This window comes from Nicotiana tomentosiformis, chromosome 7 (genome assembly GCF_000390325.3).
Source record: "Nicotiana tomentosiformis chromosome 7, ASM39032v3, whole genome shotgun sequence".
Taxonomy (NCBI): Eukaryota; Viridiplantae; Streptophyta; class Magnoliopsida; order Solanales; family Solanaceae; genus Nicotiana; species Nicotiana tomentosiformis.
Window position 1 is genome coordinate 36,145,079 of NC_090818.1, and position 10,876 is coordinate 36,155,954.

A 10,876-nucleotide genomic window follows, 5' to 3' on the forward strand; every position below is an offset into this window, starting at 1 on the left:
ATCCAGTAGCTTGAGAGGTGAGGTATTGAATTGCAAGTCCAAGTCTAGTGCCATTAAGTCTAGAACCTGCCCTGAATGTTTGTCTAGGCGAAATTGTAAGTGTAGCTCGACTTGAGAAGTGAATGTAGTCTCTCCTTGGTCCCATTTGAACTGTGAAAGCTTCCATAGCCTACTAATATGATATCCTTAGTCAACCCCTTTGAGCCTAAGCCTTTTTCATTCAATAGCCACATTACAAGCCTTCATCCGTTTTATAATGACCCTCTCTTGGCACCCAATATTTCCTTAGCATTCATGATGAGGAATTAGCAAAAACATAAGTTTAGGGGAGAGATGAGTAATTTTAAAGTGATGAAAAGTACAAAGAACAAAAAGAATTGATGAAAAGAAAAGGCAAAGAAAAGGATGAAGAGTTAAAAATAAATATGTCAAAAAGAAAGAAAAGGTTGAAGGGATTCAAAGAAAACAATATTGAAAGGCATGGAATGATGAGAAAAGGAGAAAAATTATTGTCTTGAACAAGAAAGAGTGACAATGTGTCTCTCTAGTTCCCCTGCGGAAGAAGAAAATGACTCAAAGAGTCAAGAAAGTATGAACCAAAATGAGAAAATAGAGTGCTTAAGAAAAGATGGAAACCATCATAGTTCATTGTGTCCTACCTTGATCCAAAAAGCCTTTATTACATCCCGCTAAAGCCATATATGATTTCAAGTTGAGTGAGCTTGCATTAGTGGTGATTTACATAAGGGGCAAGCTTATGGTACTTAGAGTCGGACTTGTGACATTCTTTTGAGAGTAATGAGCACACTTTTTTACAATCCTTGTTTTGAGTGTCACATTCTATAAAGTGATATTTGCTCATGGGGAGTAGATGAGGAGGAGTTTAGGATCCACAATGACCTACGTGAGAGAGAGAGCTTCCTTAATCAATTGAGTCAATTCTTGATGCTTTTGTGTCACATTAGAACTATGTAAGTCATAGCATGATGTTGTTGATAATGCATTTGTGTTGAGGATAATTGTTAGTCCCAATTGATGTTTGATGAAGTCACCTTAGGACAACTGAAATTTTCATTTCTTTTTCTTGTGGAGGTGGGAATTACCTTATTTGCTTGAGGACAAGCAAAAGCTTAAGTTTGGGGGAGTTGATAACTAGGGGTTTTAGCCTATTATTTACTCTCTTTTGCTTAGGTTTTGGGTAAAAAATGTGTAAAGGTATTCCGGAAACTAACTTAATGTGCTTGCTTGTAGGGTTTGGTCAAAATGAGGCAAAGAAGCCATAATCAACTCATGAAGGAGTCAAACCTGCACGAATCCAAGGCTGAGACTCGAGCGCTGAGAGCGGCAGAAAAGTGCAGCCGCGTAAGGACCACCGCTGAGGCGGCCACTATTACGTGGTCAGCAAACGTAGATTCAGAGAAGCTACTTTGAGTACTAAAATCACCGCTGACCGCGTTGGAAAGGTGCGACCGCGAAGGGAATTCCGCTGAGAGCGCATCTTGAGGTTCAGAGACCCTGCAAGTCAGGCTTAACTGAAGAACGCGGTCCGCATCCAAATTACGCGGCCGCGATGGAAGCACACGCGGACATGGTAGAAATTATGCGGTCCGCGAAATTAAGCCTAATCCAAGCCCAAAAGAAATGCGGACCGTGCTCATTATTACGTGGCCGCGAAAGCTCAAGCAAGGACGCAGTCAGAATTACGTGTCCGCGAATCCTCCTCAGGGGCATTTTTATCCGAAAATTTCAGCCTAGTATAAATAGATCCTTTTATCAATTTTAGGTTAAGTTAAGTTTAGCAGAGCACGTGAACGGCTGGCTTTTCCTTTTTTGGGCAATTTTAGAGCAGATTTACCTTCAAACTTTAGATTTTCATCTTGTACTTTAATATTTTGACTTATATTTCATCTTTATCTTTGATTTCTACTGTTATTATGGGTAGTTAGACCCCATAGCTAGGGTTATGACCCAACCCTAGTGTGGGTATTTAATGGGTCTTGAGTTTTAGAGCTTAATTATTTATGGGTTAGTAATATTTAGCCTAATTCATGCTAAAATTATAGAATTAGTGGTTGCAAACACTGAATCATGCCTTTATGACTTAGGATCTTCTTGAGAAAGAGGGAATAAGTCTTGGAAAATTAGGCTAACAAGGAATTGGGGTGAACTCAAGAGAATGATAGCCCCAATTAAAGGGTTAAACCTAGAGATATTAATACCCGACTTGAGACAATTTTACTTGTATTGTATGAACACCCATTTGGGCTTGAGATAGCCAAATCGGGCTAAGTCACTCAAACTACCGAGAGGTATAGAGTGAGCACTTATGTGTGATGGTTATATCACGACCCCAATCATAACAAGCTTGTCCTAGATTCTTGATACTCATTAGATACTTACCTAGGTGAAAGTCACTTCCCTAGTGCCTTTTAACACTTGAAAACGTTTACCAAAAATATTATACTTAACTTACACGTAGCATACAATAGTATAAAATTAGAATAGAATTAATCTCGATAATGTTTGGAAGTACAATTAGGAACAACACGCACATCTAGATTAGTTAGACACCTAACTCCAAAGCAAATTAACTCCCTGTGAAAATCGATTCTGACCTTGTTGGGTAAAACTGCATCGACTATCCTCGCTACTCTATAGTGGTGTAGGTTTGGACTCGATCACTCGTAGGTGCGAAGAGTTTTCCCGCATTTGCGAGGTCGCAGGTGCAAAGTGATGAACGCAGAAGCGAAAATGGGAAAGGCAGCTGGCTCCGCAGAAACAGTAGTGTGCTCGCAGACGCGTGTCCGTAGGCGCAAAGCCTATCATAGGGGATGACTTTTTGGTTGCACCCGCAAATCCGCAGGTACGGGTAAGTTGTCGCAGGTGCGAGAAATCCTGGACAGAATATAAACGTTGGGTTCCGAGATTTTTATCATTTCTTGACTTTGCAAACTCTGATTTGGGCTATTTTTTAGAGGGATTTCTAAGGGATTCTTGAGGTAAGTCACTTGTGGTTATTTTTATTCAATAATTATGTTTCCCCATTGAATTTCCCACCTAGATTGTGTGGTTTTGAGGTGTAATTTTGGGATTTTGAGAGTTTAAATTGGGGATTTGGGTGTCGATTTGGTGTTGGATTTTGGTAAATTTGTTTTGGTTGGACTCGTGGTTGAATGAGTTTCCGGATTTTGTGACTTTTGTTAGATTCCGAGACGTGGACCCAAGGGCCAATTTTGAGTTGACTTTTTAACTTTTGATTAAGAATTTAGTATTTTTATATGGAATTGATCCCTATAGCTTGAGTTGATCGTATCGAATTGTTTGTGGCTAGCTTTAAGGCATTCAGAGGTCGTTTCGCGAGGCAAGGGCTTGTTGGAGTAGAGTTTCAGACAGTTTGAGGTAAGTAACACTTCTAAATTTGGTTCTGAGGGTATGAAACCCTGAATTACGTGTTAATGTGATTGGTGCTGAGGTGACACACGTTAGGTGACAGCCGTGTGGGCGTGCACCGTAAGAATTGTGACTTGGTTGATTCCATTGAACCATATAGTTTATTAATCTTGTCGTTACCCATATTTCCACAATGTGTTAGAGAAATTGAGCTGCTGTTATGTTAGAAAATCATGTTTAGGCTATGTGTTGGTACTGTAGGGACCCATAGAGGTCATGTTACATATTGAATTATATGTTATATTGCCATTTTATACTCAGTCACAATTTTTACTTGCATATTATATCTCAGTCTATGTTGTCCTTTATTGATACATTATATCATCGTTGCTTGGGTGAATTATCATGATTCTTAAGAGCCCGAGAGACTGGAGAGATTTATGACTGAGTGAGGCCGAGGGCATGATTGTGAGGATATTTATGGGAGCGGGATACATGCCACAACATGATTATTTAATTCATGTCATGATTGCCTTATTATAGTGTTTGTGCTAAAATTGCCCCTCCGGAGTCTGCACATCCACAGTGGGCGCAGGTACCTATGGAGTGCGAGTGTGAGTGCCAAGAGATTGGGAGGATTGAGTGGCTGTGAGGATAGAGTGATTGTGAGGAATGAGTGACTGTGAGGTTAGAGTGAATGGGAGGATTGAGTGACTGATACTTTGAGAGTATGCACACGATTTCATTACTGTTTGTACATCAGTTAGCGCATATAGAAGATGTTATGCCAGATTTTAAGGTAAGTAAGGTAAGGGTGAACAACGTACGAAATACTCAAATGCAGAAGGTTGTGAATAGTCCATACTTCGGATAGAAGGCTAGAAGCGCGGGGATTCAATATCCAGGAATGATAATGGCATTGTTAGTGGCATGTCTTCCAGCCTATGGTTTCTAGGTATCGAGAAGCCTAATTAAGAAGGTAAAGAAGAGTTAGAGACGATGTGATGTCTCGCTTGATGTTCCAGAATAACATAAGGAAATCTGTGGTGCAAGCGATTTGAAGGAAGGTTGCGAGTAGTATAAATGAATATGTGTAGGTCACAAGCTAAAGTATGGTAAAACGACAAGATTTTAGGAAGACATGTGTAAGAATAAGGAATGGCAAGTGATAAGGTTACGAGAATGGAGAAGTTATCGGGATTATCCCCATGAAGACAAAAGAGCTGATGGTTTCTCTAAGTTATAGAAAGTTAAGCCTGAATGAACTCAAAAGATTCTAAGACTAATAGCATTTAAAAGAGATGGAATGTTGCTCTGGTAGTAAAATGAGGGTATACTTGTGATAAATGAAGGATGACGTTTGGACCTTCGATTGAGTCATGATTTGAAGGAATTTCATGAATTGTACTAGATTAAAATACCCATGTAAGTGAGTCACATTGGGATGCTATAAAGTACGGTTATTGAAGTACAGTATCTCCGCTAAGTGGATCAGGAAAATCACTTCTAATATTCCTCGATGCAACGTAAGCCTTAGTGGAAATGTTTTACGTAAGAAGTTTCAAGATATTAGTGGTAGATTGTAGATCAACATTGAGGTAAATCAACAATAAATGGATAAAGTTCCAACGTATGAGAGGAGATAAGTATTCCATCCTTTAGATGAACAATAATAAGGAAGCATTGAAGGACTTGGATTTATACATCTATGATAAGAAGCGAGAGAGTAACTTGGAATTGGATAGCAGACCTCGATAATAATAAAACCAAGGTAAGAGTTATGGTATAGTATGACCTACCTAGATGCAGTAAAGTCACACGGGTGGATAACCGGGACCATGAAGTAAGATATAACAATATTCGTAATTTCGACAAAGTACCGAGCAAAGAACTTCAGTACACCTATAGATGTCCAAAGAGACATCTTGTCAAGTTCTATATATGTTCCCAAAATGAGGCCAAGAGATTGGCTAAAAGCATAAGAGAAGGGTCGCATAGGCGCATGTACAAGGAAAAAGTTGTACAGGCTGCATGACAGAAGGTAGCAAGAGTTACGAGATTAGAAGAATTCCGACCACATATCGTGGTGTGAGGAAGAGGCCTAAAGGAGGGAATGCCCTGGCCTTTGGATTTATTGAAAGAACAGTTACCTAAATGGAAAAAAGAGTATTAAAGTATTTGCAAGAGCTACGGGTTATGAGAACGATAAGTGCATCAGTCAATATTCGAGGACGAATATTCCAAAGGGGGGAATATTGTTACATCCCATATTTTCGTACGTAAAAGTACGTCATAAGTAAATTGATGAAAGCTCAGAAATGAGATATTACATCCCGTATATTTTTGTACGTTAAAGTTTTATCGTAAGTTAATCGACGTAAGTTCGGGAATGAGATTATTTTGAGATTATAAGCATTATGCTATTTCAAACAAGTGATGAGTAAATTCGTGAAAGTGAAAGGGTAAGCAAATCAAAGAAAATGAATTTCGTCGAAGTTTGACATTTTGGGATAAAATACGGCCCGAGCTAAAATATTCGGTATTTATAGACAAGTACCATAAAAGGTACCACATGGCCATGATAGTAAGGTATATAAGGTATGTTAATAGTGAGTAGTATTTTAAATAATTTGAAATAATTCTTAATTATATGAATAATTGGTTGATTATTAATTAATGAGAGATTAATTAGTTAAATAATGAATTAGTGAGTAATTAAGATTTTGGATAAGACTTAATAAAGCTTCTCAAACGTGGCAGCCCAAGATTATTGATTTAAGTGATTATTTGGTCACATTGCTAGATGGCATTTTAAGAAAATTGGGTGGCTAAGGTAAGCATTATTAAGTGGGGCCCACACCACTATAAAAAGGGACCTTTCTAAAGCCATTCATTCATTTTAGGAGGTTTTATACGAATCTGCTATGTAATGCTTCAAGAGAGACCATACTTTTCATTAGTAACGTGAATCACTTCAACAAGAATTCATCCGAGACTATTTAGCATAATTGCAACGAAATTTTGCGATTATAATGGAGTACTGTGCAATCTTTCTCAAGAATATCATATGATATTTTTCAACTTTGATCTGCCGTTACGCGTTGTCGCAATCAACAGTATTAAAGGGATTGTTAAGAGAATCGGTTCATATATGTTAAGGCTATCCCTTCTTTCTTTTTGGCATGATCCGTACGAGACAAATGAAACAAGCAAAATACGCAACCTTCATAAATGACTCTATTCATAGAAATACTAGGGGTGTCTAATTCTTGATTCCTCATGTGAATTATTATTATATCTTCTGTTCATGGGTCTTAGAAAAATACGTATTTGATAAAGTTTATCCGAAAAGCATATTATTTTTATGATATTGCAAAAAATCTTATTAACGTATTTCTTATGCATTTCATGCATTTATACATGTATATTGACCCATGACCACATGGCGTTATATACGCGTATATATATATGTATATGGGATATGGAAAAAAGGTTACGGCATTATATACGCACCACCACAATATATATATATATATGGGATATGGAAAAAAGGTTACGGCATTATATACGCACCACCACATGATCAGCTGGTATACATTGATAATTTACTTACTGGGGCCGAAATGATATGATGGGATGCCCTCAGAGGCTTTTATATATATATATATATATATATATATATGGGATATGGAAAAAAGGTTACGGCATTATATACGCACCACCACATGATCAGCTGGTATACATTGATAATTTGCCTACAGGGGCCGAAATGATATGATGGGATGCCCTCAGAGGCTTGATGATGTTATGAACGCATATACTTATGCATGATATGACATTTATATGCATATGCATGACATAAAAAAAATAAAATGATTCACAGAGCTATGCAGACGTACATGTCGAGTCTTTTACTCTATGTTTCTCTCATGTCTATTATTTACTAATTTTCGTTCTTTACATACTCGGCTCAACAACACTGAATACAATAACAACAATAGTAAACGAGAATACGGCAAGTAAATCAACACAAGATCTTCAGAACACAAAGAAATGGAAGAACGAACTCATGCCCGCAGGTCTCGATAGACAGGCCGAGAGTCTTTCAAGTAGGCGATCAGCTCAGCAGAAGATGTTGGTGCACTCCATTTACTCCGAAGTTTCTTGTTTGGTCAGTATGATTTAGATGTGTATTGTTTGGTATGGCGGGGCTCTGTCCCGACCTTTATAATATTTATGTACTCTTAGAGGCTTGTAGACATATGTCGTGTACGTGAAAGATTGTACGGCCTATGTTTTGAGTTTATAAATGATCATGTTGGCCTTATAGGCCCATATGTCATGTGTATATGATGGTGTAATAAGAAAGATACGTTATATTGATACTCGGTTAAGTAAGTTACCGAGTGTCCATCGCGGCCTATCGATTTGGGTCGTGACAGGGTCGTTACAGTAAGCAGTTTGCTAACTTGATTATTAGGAATCCTTTTCATATCATGTAAAGAATAGATGTTATGAAAATATGATTCTTGGTAAGCATTTCGCAAACTTGATTCAATGAAATCCTCTTTTCATCACAAAGTCATTTCAGATGAATTCCAGATAGAGGAAAGAATTATAGTGAGTTATAGTTATGACAATATGATTCTATTTGAAGATACTTCAAATGCTTCAGGCTTGAGGCATCATTAACTAAAGAGATCCTAACCAATATGACCTTTTTGATGTATGTTGATGTAGACACTGGAAATTGGTCTGTGAATATCGTGCTTTACTTTACATTCTGTTATGTTTTATATTCTATTCCTTATTATTTCTTTACTTTATTGTAGATAATGTTGAAGACTACGTGTTTTCAGAACTTGCAAAAGTCAGTTTAGTCAGTGCTTCCTTCACAACATGTATTACAACCTTTATTAACAATTGAATCACCACCTTCACATGTTAATCCAATATGACCACAAGCAATATTCAGTAAACGTCGTAGACGTGAGTCTATGCATCATTCTTACCTCATTTATTTTATTTTACTGATTAAACTTATTATGTGACTGTTCTTCTAGTTTAGTAAAGTTATTCGTACTTTATTTATTTTCATACCTGGATGGTTGAGACAGGGATAAAGTTAGGACGAGGAAAAATGTATCTTTCTACGCATAAGAAACATGATTGGATCATATGTGAGTGAGGAGGCAAGAGAAATATATGTAAGTTGCACTGCTTTCTTTTTATCTCTTCTAGAACTATAATCATGATTTGCATTCTGGGAGTTTATAATGTTGGTAACCACATGGACAATATGTAGGTTATGTGACTATTGACTCACGATGAGTAAGATTTCCTTGATTGTGTATATATTTAGGAAAACGTTCAGCAAGCAATGAATAAAAGTACCACAGATGCTATAATTTTGACAAATTATAAGGCCTCTGATTGAAGTTCTTGGCAAGGTCCCTAGGAGTACTGTTTACAGAAATATACGGTATTATCCAGAAGCAACAGAGGTCCCTGGCATTCTTATTGTGAAAGTTGACTCTGTTATCTTCATTTCCAACATCAGTTAATTGATGGACAGGTACAGATTACTTAATTAGTTTAACTATATTTTGTTGTCAAAGTCCCATTGTTAAAATTGACTTCACTTTGTTTGATGTTAACTTTAAATGGTTTTGGCATTGGTTTGATTTTGTTTAACTAATTATTAGTTTACCAATCCTATTTTGTTAGTATATTATTTTCTTCTACTTTAGTTTCCGAGATGCTGTTAGTTTTGATTTTAATGCAAGTTTTACTTTGTTAGTCATTGTGCTGGATTACCAACTTATAATACTTTTATTTGTTTGATTCTAGTTCTAATGTTAGCCAATTGAGTTTAACTATATTTTGGCAGTAATAATTTTTCAAAGCTAGAAAGGCAGTGGTGTTTGTGCAACTGAGTTTTGTGATGATATACGAGAAAATAAATATGTAATTAAGCTCTTGCCGTGTGAATTTCTAACAAACTCAGCATAATACCCTTATTAAATCTAGTGTCAGATTTATCTGCAAGAATATTTTTATTTTGTTTCTTTTTTATGTAACCAATACTTTCCCTTTCTCTGTAACTATATTTGAGCATTTTGGATATGTTTGCCTAGTATGATTGACATATCATCAGAGAAATGCTAGAGGTCTACAAGTTTCTTATCAAATATTTTTATTTTATTATTTTAGCTTGATGGTGAGCCTACTTTAATTGTGGAGTAAGAGGATCATCGGGTGACAATAATACAAATCACCAAGCAAATACATAATACTATAAGTTTCCATTCCGAATAATAAATATTTGAGTTACCTTGCATGAGTTGGTATCAGTTTAGTTTGATAGGGATTTGAACAACTGTTTGTTAATTGTTATTATGGTTATTTATAATGAAGTTTGATTTATCTTATAAGTTGTTCAATAAAATTATTTATTTAATTCCACAATTCATTGTTTTTTTTAAACAGTGAGATCATATTAAGGGGGTTATAAACCCCCACAAGTAAATTTTGTAAAACATTGGTATTATTTTGTGGAGGTTATAAATCGCCACTAATTGACTCTCAAAACCCTTACAAATTAAAAATTCAATTTGTGGGGGTCATCGTGGGGGTTTTAAAAAATCGCCTCAATATTGTTCGTGGCGCTCATAACTGTGGCGTTTTTTAAAACCGCCACAATACATTTTGTGGAGGTTAAAAATCGTCACAAATTGTCAATACACTACCACGTTGTAATACTATAGTGGTATTATATTGCTCCACTCGGGTATTATATATTATCCCGTTAAAAGATTTGGTGTCGTTGTTACTCTCTTGTGGTATTGTTATTTATCTTTGATATTATTCCTGGGCGGGATATATTTTTTTTCTAACAATGTGTGGTTAGTTAATAGAAAATATTATTTTAATAAATTAGGCAAATACTATGGGGTGGGGATGGGGGTGTGGTTGGTGGGGACACAGGGGGTGGAGCGCGAGATGGGAGATAGGGGTGGGGTGGGGAGGAGTGGTGGGGGTGGATGGTGGGTGTGGGTTGGTGGGGGTGGAGAATAGGGTAGGGAAGATTGCAAAAGAGTTTTGGAAAATATTTTTTCTCCTATTGGTAGTGTCACGACCCCAATTTCCCTCCGTAGGATGTCGTGACGGCACCTAGTCTCTAAGACTAGGTAAGCCTAACACTTACTAAATTAATAGAAGAATTTAACCATCAATGATAAATATGAAATAGAAATCTATATACATAACTTACAATTCTCAAAACCAGTAGTACAAGTCATAAGCTCTACTGAGTTTGCTAGAAAATCCTTAAATACAACTGTTCGGATGGAATTAAACAGTACAATAAAAATTTCAGAAGGTGACTCCGAGGCCTGCGAACACGACAACAGGTTTACCTTGAGTCTCCACAGCTCGACCAACCAGCTAATAATAAATAACAACCGAGGCACATGGATCTGCACAA

General features: G+C 36.7%; 1 long non-coding RNA gene across 1 annotated transcript; it reads left to right on the forward strand.

Annotated features, from left to right (window-relative positions):
- The first annotated feature begins 8,933 nt into the window (after window positions 1-8,933).
- Window positions 8,934-9,858, forward strand: LOC108944991 (uncharacterized). Its single transcript, XR_001969122.3, has 2 exons — window positions 8,934-9,068; window positions 9,159-9,858. It is a non-coding gene; the product is annotated as an uncharacterized lncRNA (long non-coding RNA).
- Window positions 9,859-10,876: the final 1,018 nt, after the last annotated feature.